Source organism: Stenella coeruleoalba, assembly GCF_951394435.1.
Source record: "Stenella coeruleoalba genome assembly, chromosome: 2".
Lineage (NCBI taxonomy): Eukaryota > Metazoa > Chordata > Mammalia > Artiodactyla > Delphinidae > Stenella > Stenella coeruleoalba.
Genome location: NC_137147.1, coordinates 166,710,766 through 166,735,051, shown reverse-complemented (window position 1 = coordinate 166,735,051; position 24,286 = coordinate 166,710,766). Strand labels below are relative to the sequence as shown.

At 36.9% G+C, this 24,286-nt stretch overlaps 1 protein-coding gene across 11 annotated transcripts in view; it reads right to left on the bottom strand.

Moving 5' to 3' along the window:
- The window catches only part of MALRD1 (MAM and LDL receptor class A domain containing 1), a gene marked incomplete at its 5' end in the record, with an annotated part of 1,062,652 nt that overhangs the window by 934,658 nt on the left and 103,708 nt on the right, over nt 1-24,286 (bottom strand). For 9 of the 11 annotated variants that reach the window (XM_079915185.1, XM_079915179.1, XM_079915188.1 and 6 more), the window contains one exon: nt 10,917-11,058. The exons of the other annotated variants lie outside the window; for them this stretch is intronic. The remainder of the gene's footprint in view (nt 1-10,916; nt 11,059-24,286) is intronic. 11 annotated transcript variants of the gene reach the window in all.

Genomic DNA, 24,286 nt, shown 5'->3' with positions numbered 1-24,286 from the left:
CTCAAACTCTTCCAAAATAAACTCTCCCAAACTGATTCTATGAGGCCACCATCACCCTGATACTAAAACCAGACAAAGATGTCACAGAAAAAGAAAACTATAGGCAAATATCACTGATGAACACAGATGCAAAAATCTTCAACAAAACACTAGCAAACAGAATCCAACAGCATATTAAAAGGATCATACACCATGATCAAGTGGGTTTTAACCCAGGAAAGCAAGGATACTTCAGTATATGCAAATCAATCAATGTGATACACCATATTAACAAACTGAAGGTGAAAAACCATATGATAATCAATAGATGTAGAAAACGCTTTTGACAAAATTCAACACCGATTTATGATAAAAACTCTCCAGAGAGTGGGCATAGAGAGAACCTACCTCAACATAATAAAAGCCATATATGAAAAACCCACAGACATCATCATTCTCAATTGTGAAAAATTGAAAGCATTTCCTCTAAGATCAGGAACAAGACAAGGGTGCCCACTCTCACCACTATTATTCAACATAGTTTTGGAAGTCTTAGCCACAGCAATCAGAGAAGAAAAAGAAATAAAAGGAATCCAAACTGGAAAAGAGGAAGGAAAACTGTCACTGAGAGTGATACTATATATAGAAAATCATAAAGATGCCACCAGAAAACTACTAGAGCTAATCAATGAACTTGATAAAGTAGCAGGACACAAAACTAATGCATAGAAATCTCTTGCATTCCTATACACTAACTATGAAAAATCAGAAAGAGAAATTAAGGAAACACTCCCACTTACCACTGTAACAAAAAGAAAAAAAATACCTAGGAATAAACCTACCTAAGGAGGCAAAAGGCCTGTATGTAGAAAACTATAAGACACTGATGAAAGAAATCAAAGACGATACAAACAGATGGAGAGATATACCATGTTCTTGGATTGGAAGAATCAACATCGTGAAAATGACTATACTATCCAAAGCTATCTACAAATTCAATGCAATCCCTATCAAATTACCAAGGGAATTTTTCACAGAACTAGAACAAAGAATTTCACAATTTATATGGAAACACAAAAGACCCCGAATAGCCAAAGCAATCTGAGAAAAACGGAATTAGAGGAATCAGCCTCCCCAACCTCAGGCTATAGTACAAAGCTATAGTAATCAAGAGAGTATGGTACTGGCACAAAAACAGAAATATAGATCAATGGAACAGGATAGAAAGCCCAAAGGTAAACCCACGCACATATGGTCAACTTATCTTTGACAAAGGAGGCAAAAATATACAATGGAGAAAAGACAGCATCTGCAATAAGTGGTGCTTGGGTAACTGGACAGCTACATGTAAAAGAATGAAATTAGAACACTTCCTAACACTATACCCAAAAATAAACTCAAAATGGATTAAAGATCTAAATAAATGTAAGGTCAGACACTATAAAACTGTTGCAGGAAAACATAGGAAGAACACTCTGACATACATCACAGCAAGATCCTTTTTGACCCACCTCCTAGAGTAATGGAAATAAAAACAAAAATAAACAAATGGGACCTAATGAAATTTAAAAGCTTTTGCACAGCAAAGGAAACCATAAACAAGACGAAAAGACAACCCTCAGAATGGGAGGAAATATCCGCAAATGAAGCAACTGACTGACAAAGGATTAATCTCCAAAATATACAAGCAGCTCATGCAGCTCAATATCAAAAAAACAAACCAATCCAAAAATGGGTGGAACTAAACAGACACTTCTCCAAAGAAGACATACAGATTGCCAACAAACACATGAAAAGATGCTCAACATCACTGATCATTAGAGAAATGCAAATCAAAACTACAATGAGGTATCACCTCACACCAGTCAGAATGGTCATCATCAAAAAATCTACAAACAATAAATGCTGGAGAGGGTGTGGAGAAAAGGGAACCCTGTTACACAGTTGGTGGGAATGTAAATTGATACAACCACTAGGGAGAACAGTATGGAGGCGCCTTAAAAAACGAACAACAGAACTACCATACGACCCAGCAATCCCACTACTGGGCATATACCCTGAGAAAACCATAATTCAAAAAGATACATGTACCACAATGTTCACTGCAGCACTATTTACAATAGCCAGGACATGGAAGCAACCTAAGTGTCTATCGACAGATGAATGGATAAAGAAGATGTGGCACATATATACAATGGAATATTACTCAGTCATAAAAGGAATGAAATTGAGTCACTTGTAATGACGTGTATGGACCTAGAGTCTGACAGAGTGAAGTAAGCCACAAAGAGCAAAACAAATACTGCATGCTAATGCATATACATGGAATCTAAAAAAACGGTACTGATGAACATAGTGGCAGGGCAGGAATAAAGACACAGATGTAAAGAACGGACTTGAGGACTCGGGAGAAAGGGAAGCTGGGACCAAGTGAGAGAGTAGCATTGACATATATGTACTACCATATGTAAAGTGGATGGCTACTGGGAAGCTGCTGCATAGCACAAGGAGATCAGCTCACTGCTTTGTGATGACCTAGAGGGGTGGGAGGGAGGCTTAAGAGGGAGGGGATATGGCGATATATGTATACATATAGCTGATTCACTTTGATGTACCGCAGAAACTAACAAAACACTGTAAAACAATTATACTCCAATAAAGATGAAGAAAATAAAATAAAATCATGCTGCATTTGTATTGTGGTAGACTATATTAATTACGTCAATTTTTCACATCTCCCAGTACTTACATCTTTGTTTGTATGTTCTCATACTAATTCTGCACTTAGCCTTATGATACGCTTTGGGACAATAGCAAATGTGATGCAAACAGAAGCTTGCCAAACTCTTGTATGCTTCTTCAACTCTGATTCCTGCCTCCACAATTATAACGTGCATGAGCTAGCCTCTTGAGATGTGCGAGACACACGGAGAAAAGCCATGTCTTTCTGACTTATTTCACTGAGCATAGTACCCTCAAGTGCTTAGCAATGGATGAATGGATAAAGAAGATGGTATAGTATATATATATAGTAGGCAGGCTTTCTTTATGGAAATTTAAAATATAAGAGCAGGAATTTAACATGCAGGAAGACAAAAAATAGCCCAACTGGTCGGCTATTAAAATCAACCAAGATCTCTAAAACAAAGGAACCTCCGTTGGGGGAGGCCACATGGCTCTCTGCCTAGTCATGAACTGGATGCCTCACAATCATAGCTTAAGCCAGGCACCTGCTTTATAAAAGCAAACAACAAAAAACAAAACACCCCCCCCAAAACTGTCAGGGCTTACACTACAATACAATCTTTATTTAAATTTTCTTCTCAGTGAGTATATTTTCACATATTACTGACAGAATTTTAAGAGCATCTTTAAAATAAAACATAGCTCTAGCAAACTTGCACAAGGAGGTATTTTCTCTTCTTAGCCCATTTGTTAAAAGAACATTAGGCTATAGCTGATAAATATTTTAGTAAGTTTCATCTGACTTGCAGAACACTTCGAAAATCTAGGAACTTGAAAGAGCCTCTTCAAGGAAGGCATAGATAAATGGGTGGACAACAGACCTAAGGGTAGATCCCTGGTTGATAGAGTTGTTGATGCTATTTAATGGTAGCCTTAATTGTGGTAGATGAGAAACAAGACAGAGCAACACTCAGAATCCTAGTGAACTACCTGGGAAATCCTACCTCGTCACCATACCGGATATAAACACCATTTCCTTGAGCCCAGAATTGTCTCGAATATTTGGAGATGTGTCATTCCAGGGCACCTAGTTCTTAAACATCTCTGTTAGAGAAGTTTCCATTAAGAAAGTTGTTACAGTCTGAAAGTTTGTGTCCCTCCAAAATTTATGTTGAAATCTTAATGCCCAATGTGATGATATTAGGAGGTGGGGCCACTGGGAGGTGATTAGGTTGTAAGGGTGGAGCCCTCATGAAGGAATTCATGCTCATATACAACATACCCCAAAGAGCTAGTTCATGGGGTCCTCCACATGCAGATACAAGAAGTCTGCATGCAACCTGCATGGGCCCTCACCCAACCATGCTGGCACCCTGATCTCAGACTTCCAGCCACCAGAAGTATGAAAAATACATATCTGATGTCTAGAAGCTATCCAGTCTGTGGTATTTTGTTAGAGCAGTGTGAAAGGACAAAGACAAATGTCACAGCTTTTCAGTTAGGGAATCCAGTTTTTTCATCCCAATTTGCTCATTTTCTCAGTCTTTTTTTGAACTTCTATTTTTATCGGTGCAAAAGTGTGAAATGTTATGCTCTCACAAGATAACTGTGGAGATTAAATACAATACGTAGGGGAGGAAAAAGTGTTCCTCAACCCTCTTAGAGTCCCTGGCTGGGTCTGAAAATTAAATTGGCAAAGAGATTAACAGGAGAAAAGTATACAAATTCATTTAACGTAAGACCTACATGACATGGGAGGCTTCCTAAGAAAATTAAGACCCAAAGAAACAGAGCTGTGTATTTTTATACCATGTTTGATGAAGAGTGGACAGTTATGGAGAAATACAATAGGTAGGAGAGTGTGAGGTAAAATGGGTAAACTGAGAGAAACTTATCAAGGACAGTTTGTTCTGATTATTCTCGGTGCCCCTTTGTTTTCAGAGAGAAGGATGCTCCTTTTCCTCTGGGTGTAAAGAGGGCACCTTTCACATGAGTGTTTTATGACCTGTTTCAGGGTCATAAAGGGAAGGGTCGGAGAGAAGGTCTGATTCTGCCATCTTCTCAAATTCCTTCAGCTTCAAATATTCAATATGCCAAGGTGCCATATTTTGCAGTAACATGTCCTGACCCCCGTTCAGATACCTTTCCCCACTGTATAAATAAATGGAATTATATCATTTAAACACCATTGGAATCCACCAATGAGGCACACAAGCAGACCATCACCCATGGGATAAGGTTTCAAGAAAACCAGAGATGATGCTTCTGTTCCTCAACACCATCTCTTTTCAGTTATTCTGGATTACTGAAATTTTGCATTACAGAATCACTTAATTGGATTAAAGAATGTTCCTTTAAAAATCTAAAATCCCCAAGGGGTAGGGAAGTGAAACCATAATGTGAGAATAGTGAATCAGTACTAGCTATATAATGATGACTACAGTAAACAACTTACTTTGCCAATTTGTAGAAATCAAATTAGGATGCTCAATATGTAATGCCTATTACAAAGCCTGGCTGACAGAGAGCAATAAACGTCCTGTTGGTCATTCTGACAAGTGTAGTCATATTATAGTAGATTCCTAAAGCCTTTATAATGAGTCTGAAAAAAGTAGCTTAACAGAGGTATAATATATATACTTAAAACATGACCACCAGATAGAGCTGTTAGATAAACTTGTACTGAGGCGCTGCCATCTCCCAAGTACTGCAATAGGCCCTACAAATCCAAAGTCAAATAAAATAAAAGTAACTTTCTCCCCAAAATTCACTCTCTGGGTCCAAAAAGTTTAGAAAGAAATCATGTCATTAAACAATATATTAAATGCAAGAGCATACCTAACTGTATGTGTGTCCAGGGTGTTATGAAATTAGCCAACACAACAAAGCCAGATCTCTACACCAGTGCTATCTACTATCTACAGGTGGCTTGGTGAGACTAAAGGGCTGATTTTTTATTTTATTTTTATTAATTTTAAATAGCCACGAGGCTGGAAGCTACCATAAGGAAGAGTACAAATTTAAACATGTCCACCTCGACAGAAATTTCTATTGAACAGTAGTGCTGTAGACTAGGGATTAGAAAATTTTATCTGTAAAAAGGCCAGATAATAAATATTTTAGGCTTTGTGAGTCATGTGGTCTCCGCCACAACTATTCAACTCTGCCACTAGAGTTCAAAAGTCATAGACGATACATAAACAAATGAGTGTGGTTACACTATTTGTACAATACAACTTTGTTTATGGACAATGAAATTTGATTTGCATATAATTTACATGCCACAATATTATTCTCCTTTGGATTTTTTTTCCCAACCATTCCAAAATGTAAAAAACATTCCTAGCATCAGACCATACAAAAAACAAAGAGTATGCCTCACTCGTCCTGCAGACCATCCAATTCCTACTCTAGATGTTCAAGAATGCATCCAAGAGGGGTTTCATTTCGTTGAAACCTAAAGAAGTAGAACTCATCAGGATAATAATATTCTGGAGGAGAAGAAGGAAGCAAGGACAGAGGGAAAGGAGAAGGGAAAAAAGAGGAAGAGGAGGAGGAAGAAGAAACACATAACAAGATATGAGGATGAAGTATAACACATTCAGAGAACTACAAATAGAACTGCTGTATAAGGTATGAATTTGAGTGGATGGAGATAAATGCGGAAAGCGGGAACAGGAACTGGCAAGTCATTGCCATGTCCCCTCTTGTTGATCTTTGAGTTCAGCTAAACCATCAAGCCCACAGGACTGTAATCATCTATGCTTGGCATAAGATTAACTTAGAAGGACACCGACATGCCAGCAGGGCAGTATCAGGCATATTTCCTCAGAAGAAGCCCTCGTGGCCTTACAGAGTTTAGTGTTCTTTGGCCCCATCCCAACCAATACCCTGGTGCCAGAGTAAGGTCTTACTGGTCAGTGTAGGAGTCACAACAGTTTAGCAGCCCCATGACCCACACAGAAGCCAGTATCTCTTGTAACAGTTCTATAGACAACGCTTTCAGGGAGCCAGAGACATGTCCAGTTACAAGCACCAGCACACCTGAGGAACCCAAAGCTACGGTTTTCCACTCAAAACTCTCCTGGACGAGGGCTCCCCTGGTGGCGCAGTGGTTGAGAGTCCGTCTGCCGACGCAGGGGACACGGGTTCGTGCCCCGGTCCGGGAAGATCCCACATGCCGCGGAGCGGCTGGGCCCGTGAGCCATGGCCGCTAATCCTGCACGTCCGGAGCCTGTGCTCCGCAACGGGAGAGGCTGCAACAGTGAGAAAACCGCGTACCGCAAAAAAAAAAAAAAAAAAAAAAAGGGAAAAAACTCTCCTGGACAAGATGCAGTATCCCAGTGACAGGCGACTTTACCATTAGAAATACTGCCTCGTAATACAGCTGACATTCTACCTTTACCCAGTTTTCAGGGGGAAGGAAGCACTTAATTCAAGATAAATTTCTCATGTAGAAGAGAAAAGAGTTTTGTTAACACTTTACTCACAACCGTGCTAAGGAACCTGGTCTTCATCTTACAGGCAACAACAACAAATAACAAAAGCAAGCTTGCATTTTAGGAAGAACATTCTGGTAGCAATGTGGAGTAGGGACAGAAGAGGAAGGGGAGGCTTGGATTTTGAGAAATCAATAAAGAAGTTGTTGCAATAATCCACAGGATCGCAAACTAAGGCAGAAATAATAGAGAGAAAATTGAAAGTACTTGAGGACTAATTCAATGTGGCGGGTGAAAGAGAGGCATATGTCAAAGATAACCCACACATTTCTGGCTCACAGGACTAAGAATTTAGTGACTTCGGTCACTGAAATAGAAAACATGGATAAAAGAATGCTGCCAAAAGTTGTATTAAATGTACAAAAGAAAATAATAGCAATTCAGCACCATTTGTAAAGGAAAAACACAAAGCATTCTTGATTTACGTATCTTGTGTGATATCTTGACCCAGAAAGAATGCTTAATTTTCAGCTTACAGTTACCTAAATATAGAGAGTAGTGCTACAGAAGGCACTCCCCTAAACAGAATATTTTATATTAGAAGGAAAGATTGTAGTTTTCTATTCAACTGCTCACCCGCAGAATAGATTTCCATAAATCCAACTTGATGTACGAATTTAGCGCCTCCCATTAACAAAATAAACAATGATGAATCTGATGGTAAAGCCAAGATCATTTCTAGTGCTTCATTCATGTGCACTCATGTAAACACATGTACTCACCCCATGTCTTCAGGTTTTTCCTTTTGAATAACACATACGCTTTGCCCTTGAAAGTACACTTATAGTAAGAGATAAATCTATCATTGTGCTAAACAGGCAATGGTACGGTGTGACTACAACAAATAGTATTATCCTTCTAGACCACAGTTACTTCATAGTCAAGTCAGATCAGCACTTTCCAACCATTTTTCCATCATGATATACCTATAACATGGTCATGTGTACAAGGAATACTGGAGTAAATGAAAGGCCTTTCCACGTCCGGTCTGGCAACTCTGCAGTGCACTGGGGTTTGTGAGTTCTGCGTTAGATTATACACGGAATTTTCACTTTCTAGTATCTCTCTAGCTTCCATTTAAGACCCAAAGTCAACTGCATAATCTATTTGAAAAAGATTTGTTCAAGGTCTGATGGGCCTGAGCTTTGAGAAATATCCTTGGACCATCACCAAATTCGTACCTTTTCTGTTACTGCTCCATTTGTAATATATTTCTATGCCTTGACCATCAAAGGGGCAGGAAGGTAAGGCTGACTCAAAAAAGGAAGTCTTCTTTTAATATTTCTTATGGATTAATTAATCCCTCATGAATTCTAGAAGGATACACAGAACAATTCTTGCCTTCAGCTAAGTCATACATTGTTATCCACATGGAGTCCATCCGGAATGGGTTCTCTATGCTTTTCAACTTGTCCCACTAGAACCTTGACAATCCAAGGAAGACTTCCATCCTGTTCCTCAGGGTCACCCAGAAACACAGCACCTTTGCCATGCACTTAACATTAGAATGGAAACAGGATACCATCCATAAATTCTCCTGAAGTTCTTCTGACAGCCTACACGTTACAACATTTGGGCCTGCACAGACGTGTAGAGCAATCTTTCACCACAGGTTCATGCCACGTTAAAACCCATAAATTACCCTATTCCGTTCAATCCATCTGCTTCTTACAAACCTAACAGGCCTTCACTTTCAACTGTAAATATTCCCAAAATTTCTTTCCTCCATTCTCTTTTAAAAGGATGTTTCTATGTCTTATGAGCACTTGTTCACTCAGTTTCTTTTCCTCGTCAGTGAAGACATTTTGTCTCCAGCAAACTCTTTTTTTTCTTTAGAAAATTGCAACCATCTCCAAAAGAATACAGAAAATGAGTGAAAGAGGAAGAAGATCGGAGGAACTCAGAAGAGATTAGTTTCAACATATAATACAAAAATAGTTTTAATCTGGGAGAAAATGGAGAATGAGACAAAGATCTACAGTGCAGACCTCATGACCAACCCCGATGCTTCCCCAGGTGGCCCCTCAGGTCATGGCATGCCCTCTCCCCTTAAGAACTGTGAGTAATAAACTATCTTTTTAATGAACATTGTGTGCCGATATGTTAGTCTTACTATACCTCAAGTTTTCTATTAATCCAGAGCATTTTAGAACAGCTGCTCATAAAAAGGAATGAAATTGAGTTATTTGTAATGAGGTGGATGGACCTAGAGTCTGTCATACAGAGTGAAATAAGCCACAAAGAGAAAAATACCACATGCTAACGCATATATATGGAATCTAACAAAATGGTACTGATGAACCTAGTGGCAGGGCAGGAATAAAGATGCAGACATAGAGAACGGACTTGAGGACATGGCGGGGGAGGGGAAGCTGGGAGGAAATGAGAGAGTAGCATCGACATATATACACTACCAAATGTAAAAGGGATGGCTAGTGGGAAGCAGCCACATAGCACAGGGAGATCAGCTCGGTGCTCTGTGACGACCTGGAGGGATGGGATAGGGAGGGTGGGAGGGAGACGCAAGAGGGAGGGCATATGGGATATATGTATACATATAGCTGATTCACTTTGTTGTACAGCAGAAACAAACACAACATTGTAAACCAGTTATACTCCAATAAAGATGAAAAAAATCACGAAAAAGAACAGCTGTTCTCACTATAAGGTAGCATGGAGGAGTGATCACAGGGACTAGATGGGGAACGTATAAACCAGACACTAAAGCTAAGACGTTACTCCCCAGTAACTGTCATTTGGAAGAGAAGACCAGCAGCAAGCACCCCATCTCCCAAGTGGCCCCACGCTTTGAAGCATCACCTCTTCCTTCAGAAGGACATAGTAGGGTATCATGAGTCCAACCACTCAAGTCTTACAAGCCCAGACCGGCTCCATTGCTGCCCTAACATATCTGACCATCAGTTTCCTTGACTGTAAAATATGAATAAGATAATGCTTGCAAACTCATGATGTGTGTGAGAATTAAAGAAGCAACAGCTGTGAAGTTCCTGTTACATTGCTTCATACATAGTAGGTACTCAATAAACAGTAAATGTTATTACAGGTATTATCAATATCACTGTAATTATTTTAAAATTTTTGTTTCATGTCTCATTTGCTGCTGAAATGGTAGTTAAGATCCAACAAGGCCCCACATTTCTGAATTACTTCAAAATTGTAAAAAATAAGTGAGTCTTTCATCAACGAAAAAACACAAGATTTGGCACTTCATCACTCAAATATTCTGACTTGTTTTCACAGCGACCAGCCAGCTTGTCATGTGATAGTCAACATAACTTGTCAATTGTTCACTCCAAAAGGGAGAGAAATCATAATGATTGTGACAAGGCAAGGAGCCATCAAGCATTCAGTAATGAAGAGGGGTGAACCTAACTATGAAATATTTTAATAAAACATTTAAACATCAATAAATCTCAATCAAAAATATGACAGAATCTAGAAACTAGTTATGCATAGTGTTGATGTTATGTCTGATGGTTTCCATGCTGTGCGGATTAATTTTGTGTGTCAACCTGAATGGACCATGGGGCACCCAAATAGTTGGTAAAATATTACTCTGGGTGTTTCTATGCAGGTGATGGGGATAAGATTAACATTTAAATTGGTAAACTAAGTGCAGCAGACTGCCCTCCCTAATGTGGGTAGGCCTCATCCAATCAACTGAAAGCCTGAACACAAACAGTAATAGGCCTGCCCGTATTCTTATGCTGAATAAGAGAGAAGTCCACCTACCTGACTCCTTTCAGAATGGGACATCAGCATCTTACTACCTTTGGACTCAAACTGAAACATCAGGTCTCCTGGATCTCTGCCTTGCTGATTCACCCTGTGCACTTTGGGACTTATCAGCCTCCATAATTGTTTGAGTCAATTCCTTTAAAAAAAAAAAAAAAAAACCTATTGGTTCTGCTTCTGTGGAAAACCCTAAGTAATACACATGCTCAAGAGCATGTAATAAGTAAGAAATAATTACAGAATGTTTACTATACAGCAAGCACTGTTCTAGGCCCTTTATAAAAATTTCCTCATCCCTTACAAACAATCCTATGAAGCAGATACTATTGATATTTACAGCAAACAAAGGCACAGAGAAGGAGAATAACTTGGAAGAGCTCATATAACCAGAATTTGAATCTATGCACAATGGTTCCAGAATTTGTGCTTGTAACTACGATGGTACCCTGCCTTTTATATTAAGAAACAAAATACTTAGGATGAAGTGGACCATCATTGGAAATCCAGTATCACCGTGGATGATTCAATGTGATGTCAGGCCCATATTCCTGCCTTTTAAAAAATAACTCATAGGATTTCATAAAAATTGAATACTCAATTCACAATATCAATGCCTACCATATTTTCCTAACAGAGGGTCAGTACTCAGTTGTTAATTACTTTTCCTATCATGAATGAAATCATTTTGATTCTATTTTCATAAACAGGCTATATTGACCTGTGAGTATTTCTTCTCATCAGAAAGCAATACACTGCTATGTGCTTTCATTCTTTCCTTCTTTGATGATATATTCCCCCATACACTTTCAAAATTAGCAGTAAACATAAAAGTGACCCAATTTTAATACTCACATGTCTATCAAGTTATACCATGCTTTCCATGTTGTAAAACAAATTTTCATAATTTCATTACATAAAATGAAAAAGAACTTGCTTTCTGACATTTAAATAATATACCTTCTCTAAGAGCTCTAATTCCAGCTTCATGAATGTGACAGGTTACTTTTTTATTCAGTTCATACTTTATGTGGGGAATTTACTTGCTAGTCAAACTATATATAAATTGCATCGTTCATTATTGCTTACAAGACAGAAACCACAAGTGCTCATAATTTTTGTAACATGTGAATTGGTATCAGTGGCACTAATGTTTTGTATACTTTGCATTTCTTTACAGAAAGCTGACTGCATTAATGTCATTAGTACAGTTTCATCTAGAGAACAGTCAAGGTCATTACATAGGCTCACTTGTCTGCAGCTAAGGAAACGCTTATGTTTTTTCTCACCTTTTTATCCTTACTTGGCTTCAGTTTGAATCCGGATATATAAGCAAATATAATTTTTTTAACAGATTTTTATATATTGCCGTCAATAAACTATTTTACTATATAATTTGATATGTTTGGACATATGTGTACACCCATGAAACAATCACCACAATAAAGTGATATATCCATCACCTCCAAAAGCTTCCCTCTGCCCCTCTGTAAATATATGCCCCATTTCAGCAGTCCTCCTATCCCCAAATGTGGTGGACAGACTCTGAGGTGGCCTCCTGTTGTTCATGCCCTTGCATAATCTCCTCCCCTTGAGTGTGGGCTAGACCTGTGACTTGTTTCTAACCAACAGAATACGGCCAAGGTGATAGGATATACATGATTGTGCACATAGATTGTAATGTCCACCTAATCTCTCCCTTGCTAGCCTTGCGGAAACAACCTGCCAATTTGTGAGCTGCCATATGGAGAGGGCCATGAGGCAAGGAACTGAGGGCAGCTTCCAGTCCAAAACCAGAGAGAAAGTGATGTCTTCGGCTCTGCAGCCTGCAAGGAACTGAATGAACCAGTAACTACATGAACTTGGAATCTGACCCTTCCCCCAGTCTGGCCTCAAATGAGAGCCCATTCCTGGCCAACACCTTGATTGCAGCCTTGTAGAGGACCCAGTTAAGCTGTGCCCAGACTTTTAACCCACAGAAAGCATAAGATAATAAATGGATGTTGTCTTAAGCTGCTAATGATATTGTTATATAGTAAATAATGATACACCAGGCAACAACTGACTTGCTTTCCATCACCATGGATTAATTTGAATTTTCCAGAATTTTATATAAAAGGAAACAGAGTACAAACTCCTTTTGTCTAGCTTTTACTCAATGTATTTGAAATTTATCCATGCTGTTTGATGTATCAATAGGTCACCTCATTTTCCTACTGAATATTATTCTATCCCATAGACACACTGCAATAGATACTGGGTTCTTTCTACTTTGGGGTAATTACAAATAAAGGTTCCATGAATGTTTATGTGCAAGTCTCTGTATGGGTATACATTTCAATTCTTCTTGGGTGAATACCCAGGAGGGGAATGGATAGGATCATGCGGTAGGTCTCACTATTTCATATTTCTACCAGCAGTGTATGAGAATTCCAGTTCTTCTCCCTCCTCACCAGCATTTGATATGCTCAACCTTTTTAAAAGGTGTGTTTAAGTTGTATCCATTGTAGTTTTCGCTTGCATTTCCTTAAAGATAAATGATGAACATCTTTTCAAGTGTGTATTTTCTATCTGTATGTCTTTTGTTTAAATCGCTAGCCCATTTTTCAAATTAGGTTGTTTGCTCTATTATTGAGTTTTGATACTTCTTTAATTTATTCTGGATACAGGTCCTTTATCAGACATGTTATTTTTAAATATTTTCTCTCAATCTTTTCATTCTCTTAATATCTTTCGAAAAGTAAACATTTTAAGTTTTGGTGTCTAATGTATCAATTTGTCATTTTATGGGATCATGCTTCAAACTAGACTTCAAGTTGGTCAAAGTTCCAAGCATTTTAACTAACCAGTGTATCTTTCAACTTTTAAAAATCATGTCACTGTTCAAGTTCTACTTCTACATTGAGACCTAATCCCATCAGTCTTCAGCAATAATGACTTTTTTCAAATCTATGAAGCTTATTTGGCTGCGTTTTCTATTTACACATCACTTGTGCAATCAAATACAGTGATTGCCTTATCAACTCTTCCAAGAAAGTAGTGACAATATCTGCTTCTGGTCTCTACTGTATCATAAGTTCCTAAGGTAATATCTGGCAAATAAGTGATCAATATATGCCTTTGAAAATATAATCTGATTTTGTATTTCTAACACTTAGTGCTAGGTGGGGATCAAATAATGTCAGTTGATGACTATGATTAGAAGAGAAATTAGAGAAAGTAGGGAGAGATCTAGCAAAAGAAAACAATAGGATTGGTGGAGAAATGCAGTGAGTGCTTTTTTTCCTGCCAACTTAATGTTCATTTTTTTCCTTTTACTTAATGACCATTGCAATCAGTTGATATTGAATTAAGCCCTGTTTTATACCAGAAAATACTAGATGATTTGTCCTTATCGTTGAGCAAAATATTTAAACTCTCATGATCTCACTTTTACGTGGAATCTAAAAAAAAACAGAAAAACAAAACAAAATGAAAACAAACTCATAGATAAGGAGAACAAACTGGTGGGTTGCCAGAGGGGAGGGCAGGTGGTGGTGGAAGTAAAATATGTAGACGGGATTAACAGGTATAAACCTCCAGCTATGAAATAAGCCACGGAATGTAGTATACAGTGTAAGGAATATGGTCAGTAATATATTAAGAACTTGGTATGGGGACAGACAGTTATAAGACTTATGGTGGTGATCATTTCATAATGTATATAAATGTTGAATCACTGTGTAGCTCACCTGAAACTAACAAAATTGTACATCAACTATATTTCAATTAAAATAAAGAAAAAAGATGAATAAGTAATTAAACTCTCTGCTATTTATATTTATTTCTTCATACTTAAGAGCCACAGGACCTAAACTGTTAAAAATCTTTCAATAACTCATCTCAAAACTGCAGCTTGTGCTTTCTATCAGGTCAGATCAATGTACATCTATTGAGCACTGACTATATGACAGTTGTGTTTAGGTACTGGGGATAGAAGATGAATAGGAATGGTCACTGTCCTTGAGGAAATTTTATTTGCACAGTGGACTTAGAAACATAAGTAGAGGATTCCAATGCAATGTATTAAAGTACAATGAGTTATCAAGACGGTACAGCTTCAAGGAATTAACCTACATAGTAGGCAAGTGGCTGTGTTGGAAAGATTTGTTCTCCAGGTTTTATCAGAAATATTTCCACATGACTTTGCTATTAAAAATCTGTCACCCTGCCAACATAAGCCCCAAAATCAAAATGTATGAACTACAAGAAAAGAGAATTTGAGAACAAAATCAAGGGGAAAAAAATCAAAACAATTTTTCTTTTATCATCATCCTCAGAGTCCTATCTCTACTCAATATAAAGGGTCCGTACATTCTGTTGAATGGCTGATATTGGAATGAGGCAGAGGAAAAGCCTTCTGATTGTCCTAATGAGATGTTAGAAGTTCAATGTTATAAGTTTAAAAAAATATATAGGAAAGCTGCACGTGGGCTTTCTCTAGTTGTGGCAAGCAGGTGCTACTCTTCATTGTGGTGCACGGGCTTCTCATTGCGGTGGCTTCTTGTTACAGAATATGGGCTCTAGGCACGCATGCTCAGTAGTTGTGGCACACAGCCTCAGTAGTTGTGGCACGCAGGCTCAGTAGTTGTGGCACGCAGGCTTAGTTGCTCCGCGGCATGTGGGATCTTCCTGGACCAGGGCTCGAACCTGTGTCCCCTACATTGGCAGGTGGATTCTTAACCACTGCACCACCAGGGAAGTCCTTTTTTTTAATTCTACATTACAAGTTGTATTTAGATGTAGAACTACAAGAGACAGGATAAATGCAGATGAAGAGGAATATAGCACACCAAGCTTCTAAATGGTTCATGCTTTTGCAAAAAGAAAAATGAGGTATGGAGAAAAGTGTTTCACCTTGGTTATAAAAATTAAACTCAGGTCAAAGTACACACTGTTCAATTTAAATTGCTTTCTTTAAAATCACAGAAAACTCAGATTTAATAACACTAAGCATACATGGAATAATAAGTTCACTTAGCAGTTGCTGTGGTTCATTTCACTTATAAGTGAAATTTATATTTATTTAGTTCCTGTAGTGACAATGCAAACTTTCCTGCAGAGAAAAACCAGAAAGCTGCATAAAATGTTTTAAAGATCTATAATCAGCAACAAGTGGCTAATGAGGCATTAAAAAAAACGTGCATGGCCAAGACCTGGATAAAGAGGAGTATCCAAAGAGATGAAGCTAGCATTTGAGGCTATTTCCCCCCTGGGGATATTTTCTAATTCCAAAAGAGGCAGAAAAGAGGAAGAGTAGCTGAGCAGGGCTTTACAAAGATTCAGGAGGCTAGTGGACAAAAAATTGGAGTTCAAAATCAACTAAGAAGGGAATATCAACCTGAGTGCTTTTCCATGGTCCTTCCACCCAACTTGTTGTATCATGCTAAGTGAATTCCAAGAATAAGCACTTCATGGATAACATGCCAAGAGACTCAGTAACAATATGGCAGTATTTTTGCCATAGTCTACTGGAAAAATTGAGTCAAAGTGTTAGTCTAGACTCAAAGGTAGGGGAATATACAATGCTGTGAATACTGGGGGACATGATTCACTGAGGAGGACATCTTTGGAGACTATTTACTATAGAAGAACTTTTCGTCATAGGAAAGAACTTAATTGATCGACAACCCCAGCTGAGTTCCCAACCAGCATCAACTGCTGACCATGTGAGTGAACCATCGAAAACACTCAGCCCAGTTGAGCATTCCAATGATTCTAGCTCTAGTAATCATCTGACTAGAACCGTAAGAGAATCCAAGTGAGAATTCTCCAGGTAAGTCCAGTCTCTACAGAAACATGAGACTAATCAATTATTGGATTAGGGCATTAAGTTTTGTGATGGTTTTTTGTGCAAAATTAGCTAAAACACCTTTCACTGTCTAGACATTAAGAATAAGGTAAAAGTGTATGCTGTAATAAGTAGGGTAAAAACTAAAGTAGAGAAATGACTATATAACTAAAAATCCAACAAAGAGGGGAAGAAGGATAATAAAAATAACCAATCCAGACAAACTTCAGTTTATCGGTATTTCAGCAGGCCAATGCTCCTGCAGCAACAACTAGTAAAAAATTAATTATTCAAAGCATGTTTTAAAAGGGTACTCAGAATCTGTGGAAGCAAAGAATTAGATGAAATAAAATTCTAAGGAGAATTCTAAGAAGTATCTAAGAGAAGAAATTCTCTCAGGGGAGCTAATAACATCAGATTACTTTTCCCATGGAACATGAAATAATTTCTTTTGTAGACTCAGGGTCTGATTTGTCCAAGTTTCAAGTCTGCCTAAGAACAGAGCCCCTAATGGGGAAAAAAGTGAAAAGCTTTAAGTAATTAAAGAAATAGTGTGGCAAATTGAAAACTTGAGAACTAAAACAATAGTTCATATATTCAACAGGAGATTTTCTGAATTTTGAGGTTTATAAGGTATAAGACGACATAGGTCAAAATCTAGAAGGAGACTGAAATTCTTAGTTTCTCAGTGCTTAGGCAAACAAAAACTTGCTTCAAGCACACTGTCAAGTTTTTCTTTCAATATTTGTCAAATTTTGAAAATATGCAGGGTGCGAGCCTGGAGATTTGGCTCTGAAGCACAGAATTGGAACTACAACAATATTTCACACCTAAGAAAAATAAGACCATCCAGGCTCTAAACCAGAGGTCTGGGAGAGCCATATCCTTGAACAAAGATGAGCCAGAGGTAGACTGTGTAACTTAAACTCAAACTCAGCTTCAACCCAGTTCAATTTTTAACTGGATTGAGATAACAATATTCTCACTCTTATCTGCACAACATAAGAAAGAATCCTCTCTAGTGGAAGTTTGTAACATCAGGAATCTCTACCATTCTTTATATGCCCAACATATGTAAATGGTGAACATATAACTTAAAAATTACTAGAACAGCAAATAAAATGTTACTGAAATTGAAAAAGAAATGGTAAACAGAAATGGACAGATAAACGATAGACTTAGTAAAGACTCTGATATGTTAAAGAAAGAAAATATGGATCAAATAGATAAAATGGAGAAATTTAATAGAAAATTGGAATCTACAAAACAGAATCAAATGGACAATCTAGAACTGAAAATTGCAAAACAGAATATATAAAATAAAGAACTCAATTGATAGATTAAATAACAGACTGAACACAGAACATGAGAATAGTAAATTGTAAAGCAAGTCAATAAAAATAACTAGATGAAGAGAAAGAAATGGGGGAAAAAAATAAAAGAACAGAGTACAACAGGCAAATGGTAAATGCTCAAAAAATCTATCATATGTATAATTGGTGTACCAAAACGAGAGGAAAGAATGGAGCAGGAAAAAAAATACTTGAACAGTTAATGCATGAGCTAACTCCAAAACTTATTAATGTAAGACTTCAATCCACAGATTCAAGAAGCTCTGTAGATCCTAAGCACAATAAAACAAAGACAAATACAACTTAAAAGTAAACAATGTGGGAAAATATACCTTCAAAGGAACAATAATGACAGAATGCTCAACAGTGATGATAAAAATAAGGACATGCAAAGACAATTCCAGAGGCCTAAGACAAAATAACCCTCAACCTAGAATTCCATATCCATTGAAAATAATTTTTTAAAATAAAGGTTAACAAAGAAATGTGCAACCAATGACTGAGTTTTTCTTCCTTTCAGTTATGAAAAAATTAATAGTAATGAGGCTTCTCTGGCAGAAGAAAAATTATTCCAGAAGAAAATGTGTAAACCAAGAGAAAATGAAGATTACCAGTAAAAATAACTATAAATGAATACTAGATATATATGAACATATAAATAAATGTTAATACTATGCAAATAATACATAAGAATGAATAAGGATGAACCCAGATAATTGACTATAATTGTGATATTTTGTGAAATTTTAATTATATGTAGAAAAATACAAAAGAATAAAAGGTAGAAAGTAGGTAAAAAAATGTTAGAGATTCTAAGATTCTATCCATATTAGGGAAATGGTAAAATTAATACTCTTTATTAGTTAGTAATAAGGCAATGATGTACAGTAGCATTTCTATGGTAATCAGTAAAAGAATATTAAAAGAATGTATAATAATTTGTAGTACAGGGGAAATAACAAAAATATTTAATACAAAAAGAGAAGGTAAAAGGAACATTAAAAATATGAATCAAATAGAAAACAACTCCAAACCTAACTACCAATTAAAATAAATTTAAATCAACTAAACTTATCAAGGATAAGACTAATATTGTCAAGTTGGAATTAAAATCAACAAAAATTGTATGTTGCTTAGAAGAGATTGACTTTAAATATAAGGATCCATAAAGGCCAAAAAATAAAAAGATGGAAAAATGTATACCATGCAAACAGCAGTCAAAAGAAATCTTAACTATTGTAAGAAATTATACATGTATACATGTATGTATATATATGAAATAAATTAACTATAGCTAGTCACAAAAATTTGGATGAATCACATCAGCACATTAGTCAACAACAATCAGAGCCACATAATAAACATATGATTCCAATTATATAAATATACTAAAGCTGATAAAGGTGAAACTAAACCATAGTGTTAAACGTCAAGATTGTGGTTATTTTTAGAAAGAAAATAGGAAGATTGAGAGAGGGCATTAAAGGGTCTTATGTGATGTTGGCAAGAATCGGTTTTTTACTTAGATGGTGGTTATACACTTAGTGATAATTCCTTAAAGTGAGCATGCATAATTTATTGGGTGTTTTGGGGATGGGTATGTCAATAGAGAAATGTCAAGTCATAAAAATAGATTTGTTTTTAAAAGATAATATTTTTATGAGAAAGAACTAATTAGTGTGAGAGTGCTAATTGGAAGCAAGAAAACATGAAAAAATAAATCTCATGGGAAAGATAAATATAGAGTAAAGGTAGTGGATTAGTCATTTATACAGCTATTATAAAAGACAAAAGTAGTATAAAAAAGCAACAGTTACAGTAATTATTTAAAGGATACACAAGATTAAAAGATGTAAAATATGGCAACAGAAACATACAAATGTGGAAGAAAGTAAAAACACTGAACTTTAGAATGGGGCCAAACTTAAGTTAAAATAAAATTTAAGTTAAAATCCACTTAAAATAGACTGTTATAGATATAAGTTGTTATATGTAAGCCTCATGGATTAAAAGAATGTTGTTAAAATGTCCATACTACCCAAAGCAATCCACAGATTCAATGCAATCCCTAGCAAATTTCCAATAGCATTTTTCAAAGAAACAGAATAATCCTAAAATTTGTATGGAAACACACACACACACACACACACACACACACACAAATAGCCAAGGCAATCTTGAAAAAGAACCAAGCAGGAGGCATCATGCTCCTGATTTAAAACTACTTTACAAAGCTATAATAGTTAAAACAGTAGGGTATTTGTATACAAACATATAGATTAATGAAACAAAACAGAGATCATAGAAATAAACCTATGCATATATGATCAATTTACTACAACAAAAGGAGTCAAGCATATACAATGGGGAAAGGATAGACTCTTCAATAAATGGTATTGGAAAATCTGGACAGCCACATGCAAAAGAATGAAATTGACCACTCTATTACACCATACACAAACTAAAATTGATTAAAGACTTGGAACTATAAAAGACCTAGAAGAAATTTTTACAACATCAAATCACAATATAGAAACATGAAAATAAATTGAGGTTTAAGAAACACTTAAGAAAAACATTTTACCGAATTGTTTTTCTCATCCACAGAAATTCATCTGACTAAGCCTGGTGACATAAACAGTCACTATCAAGTATACAATCACAAAATTTAGGGCTGAAAATTATCTGAAATCATATTTAGAAAGTAAGGTGATTTTGAGAATGCCAATATATAATTTTGTATTGGATTATTTGAATAATTGTTTTGGAATTAGGTTTACTAAATGCTAAAGAGAGAGAGGAGAGAGAGAAACTTCATCGTTACTCAGTTGGACCTTTCCTTAGTGGAAGTGCTGATTACATAAATCAGGACTCCAGAAGTCCAGGTCTCTAGACCTCCAATCCAAATATCACTCACGAAAATAACAGTAATAGCATTTAATACTCCTGACACTATGCTACAGTAGGGATACAAAAATGAAATATATTACAACATAACGTTATAAAGTATTAAAATAGAGCTATGATCATCTAATTATACTCAGGCAAAAACAATCTGTGATACTGTAGGAAATACATGAGCAACCTCTGTTCCAGTTCATAAATTTAGTGATGGTTTCTCAGCTTATTGTGCTTCACAACTTACAGATATATTACATATTTTTGTATATATCACTAAATATTTTTTTAATGTAGTGTTCCTAGAGAAATGCACTTTTAGATTAGATTACTGAATTGACATGTCTTTAGATTAATGTGGCTTAGGGGAAATGTCATTGTACCAGCCCTTCTAAGGTCATGGCTTGCTTTTCATTAGACCAACTATGCTAATTACCTGGTCCCAATCATGGGGAAAATCAGCAGCCTTGGCCTAACATAAATTAAGAAGAAAGTAAGAATGACAATAACAGATACTGAAAACAGTAGGTATATTAGATTCCTAGGGCTGCTGTAACAAAGTACCACAAACTTGGTGACTTTAAACAACATAAATTTATTCTCTTACACTTCAGGAAGCCATAAGCTTAAAATAAACTATATTGGCAACATTGGTTCCTTCTAGAGTTCCTGAGGGACAATCTGTTCCATGCCCCTCTCCTAGCTTCTGGTGCTTGCTAGCACCAATCCTCGGTGTTGCTTGGCCTGTAAATACATCACTCTGATCTTTGCCTCTGTAGTAACATGGCCTTTTTTATAAGGACACCAGCCATTGGACTGAGGACCTCTCTCTATTTCAGTATGACCTCATATTAACTAGTAACACCCACAAAGATGCTCTGATGTTATCAGAGTCCAGGGATGCCAATCACCAAGTAGTAGCTAAAGCAACAGTGAGCCTGCCAGGCACAAAGGGGACACATGAGGGGATAGAGCAGCTGGCAGAGGTAGATCAGGGGTGGGCACAGGGGAGAGAGCAGTATGGGGATACCCTGGCTTTTTCTTCCCACTGCCATCTAATCCCTGCCCACTGCCCCTCCAGCCTCCCATTTGCCAGGCCCAACTGGAAGCCAACATCACCTGGGGGGAAAAAAAAAAAATCAGCCGGACGATGTTGATCCCTACACTGCCAAGCAAGAGAAAGGCTGGGAAGGAATCAGAGAGCAAACAGGCCATGGCCAGCCCAGCAAACACGGACAGAGGTTTAAAAACAAAATAAGTCAGGGGCTTCCCTGGTGGTGCAGTGGTTGGGAGTCCGCCTGCCAATGCAGGGGACACGGGTTCGTGCCCCGGTCCGGGAAGATCCCACATGCCGCAAAGCGGCTGGGCCCGTGAGCCATGGCCACTGAGCCTGCGCTCTGCAACGGGAGAGGCCACAACAGTGAGAGGCCCGTGTACAGCAAAAAAAAAAAAAAAAAAAAAAGTCAATTCCTCAGATGCCGTTAATTCGAATTTAAGATTAAAATTAATATTTTAGGAGGTAGTCGTGGCTTTAAATGCTTCCACTCTCTTCAGTCTTCTCACTGACAGGAAATGTTGCTGTATTATTAATTCTTGGAAAACTTACCATTTAATAAAACAGAGAATGGACTTAGGAAAATTCTTAAAAGAGCTTAGTACATTTTTAAATGTGTGCAGCCTCATATGATAAATGTTATTGACCTAAAATTCTAAATATGTTTTCTAACTTTACCTTTTCTCTAGGCTTATTATGAGCTTATATAAAAGCATTTTCTGTAGGAGAAGCCACATTAATAGAGCAAGTAACAGTCTCTTTTTCCTTTCTCCTTCCTCCCCATTAGAATTAAGAAAATTAAGGAACATAAGAGTATATACTCTTCCTTGAAAAAAAATCCACTTACACATTCTGATTCCAACTTTCCAAGCAACTGTAAACTCTTACAAAGCATTCTGATTCTCCTATAAAAGTGCAGAAAATGGTTTCACCGTGCACTGATTTATTAAAAAGTATGAAAATGCTATCAACATTTATATTTTGTGAATTATCTATGACCCGAGTATAATTCAGTATCTCCAGTAACAAAAAGCTTAAGAAAAAGTAAGAAAAAGAGTTTTGAAAAAAAATCCTGCCCTTTTTAAATGCTTACTGATACTTTAATAGCTTTGATGCAAACCCAGCCCCACAGTGACAGCACAGCAGATAATTAGGATTGTGGCCATTCTGTTGGACTTTAGTATTAACAACATAACACGCAGAAAGACTGAACAAAATGAGAGTTAGAGGATTTGTAACCTAAAGCTTAGCAAACAACATCCTTGGCAGATGGCACAAAACTGTCAAATCATCTTTGGAAAGTAGCAACAGATTAAAGCTGCCCTTTAGATATTAAGGACTCGGTTGACAGCAAGGACCCACAGGTGTGAGGGGTTTTGTTTCGTCTTTACTAGCTAAGGTTTTGCTGGTCATTTGGCTCAATCTCAGTAAAAGCACGAACAAATGGCTAAAAAAAGTGGCTCATGTATTATTTAATAAAGACATTTATGGAAAGTATCAATGAAATGATCTTCTAACAAAAAATGTCCAAGTCATTTAGACAAATGTATTGTCAAGTCATCTTGACGATTTTCTTAAAATTTAAATAAGTAACAAATTCGTGCTTTCAAGCTATAAAAGAGATGTGTTTGGATTCATCCAAAAGTATGAATATAATTGAAGTGCAAATTAATGGACTTTTAGGCCCAGTAAAGTGCTTTCTTTCCCTTTCAGTTGTGAAAAGATATTATAGTCACAATTGTTTTTACACAGATGAAAGCATTCTGAGAGTAAGTAGAGCCAACAGAAGACCCATTTGAAATATAATTTGCTGACCAAACAGGAAATTTCACTATACATTTAAGCATCTGGTTACATAACAAACAATTAAGCATAACTGAATTATGCCTTCGGTTTGAAATTGTAGTTGTTTTAAGGGGTGTCTTGACTGGACAAATACAGGCTCTGCAGAAGTTAGGAATCCAGGCTTTGGAGTCAAGTACATGTGGCTTAGAAACTGAGCTCTGACACTCACCATGTGTGTGACTCCAGGAGTTCTTTTAGCTTCAGTTTCATTGTTTTCAAAACAAGATCCTCAGTGTATCGCATGCATTTCTTCTAAGAAATAGTGTACAGAGACTGCTCAGAGCCTGGTACTGAGTAATTGCTCAGTAAGTGATTTTACTGCTGTTTTAATATTATTACTGAGGCATAAGACCACCAACCACATGGTTTTAGCCAAACTAGGGCTAAAACA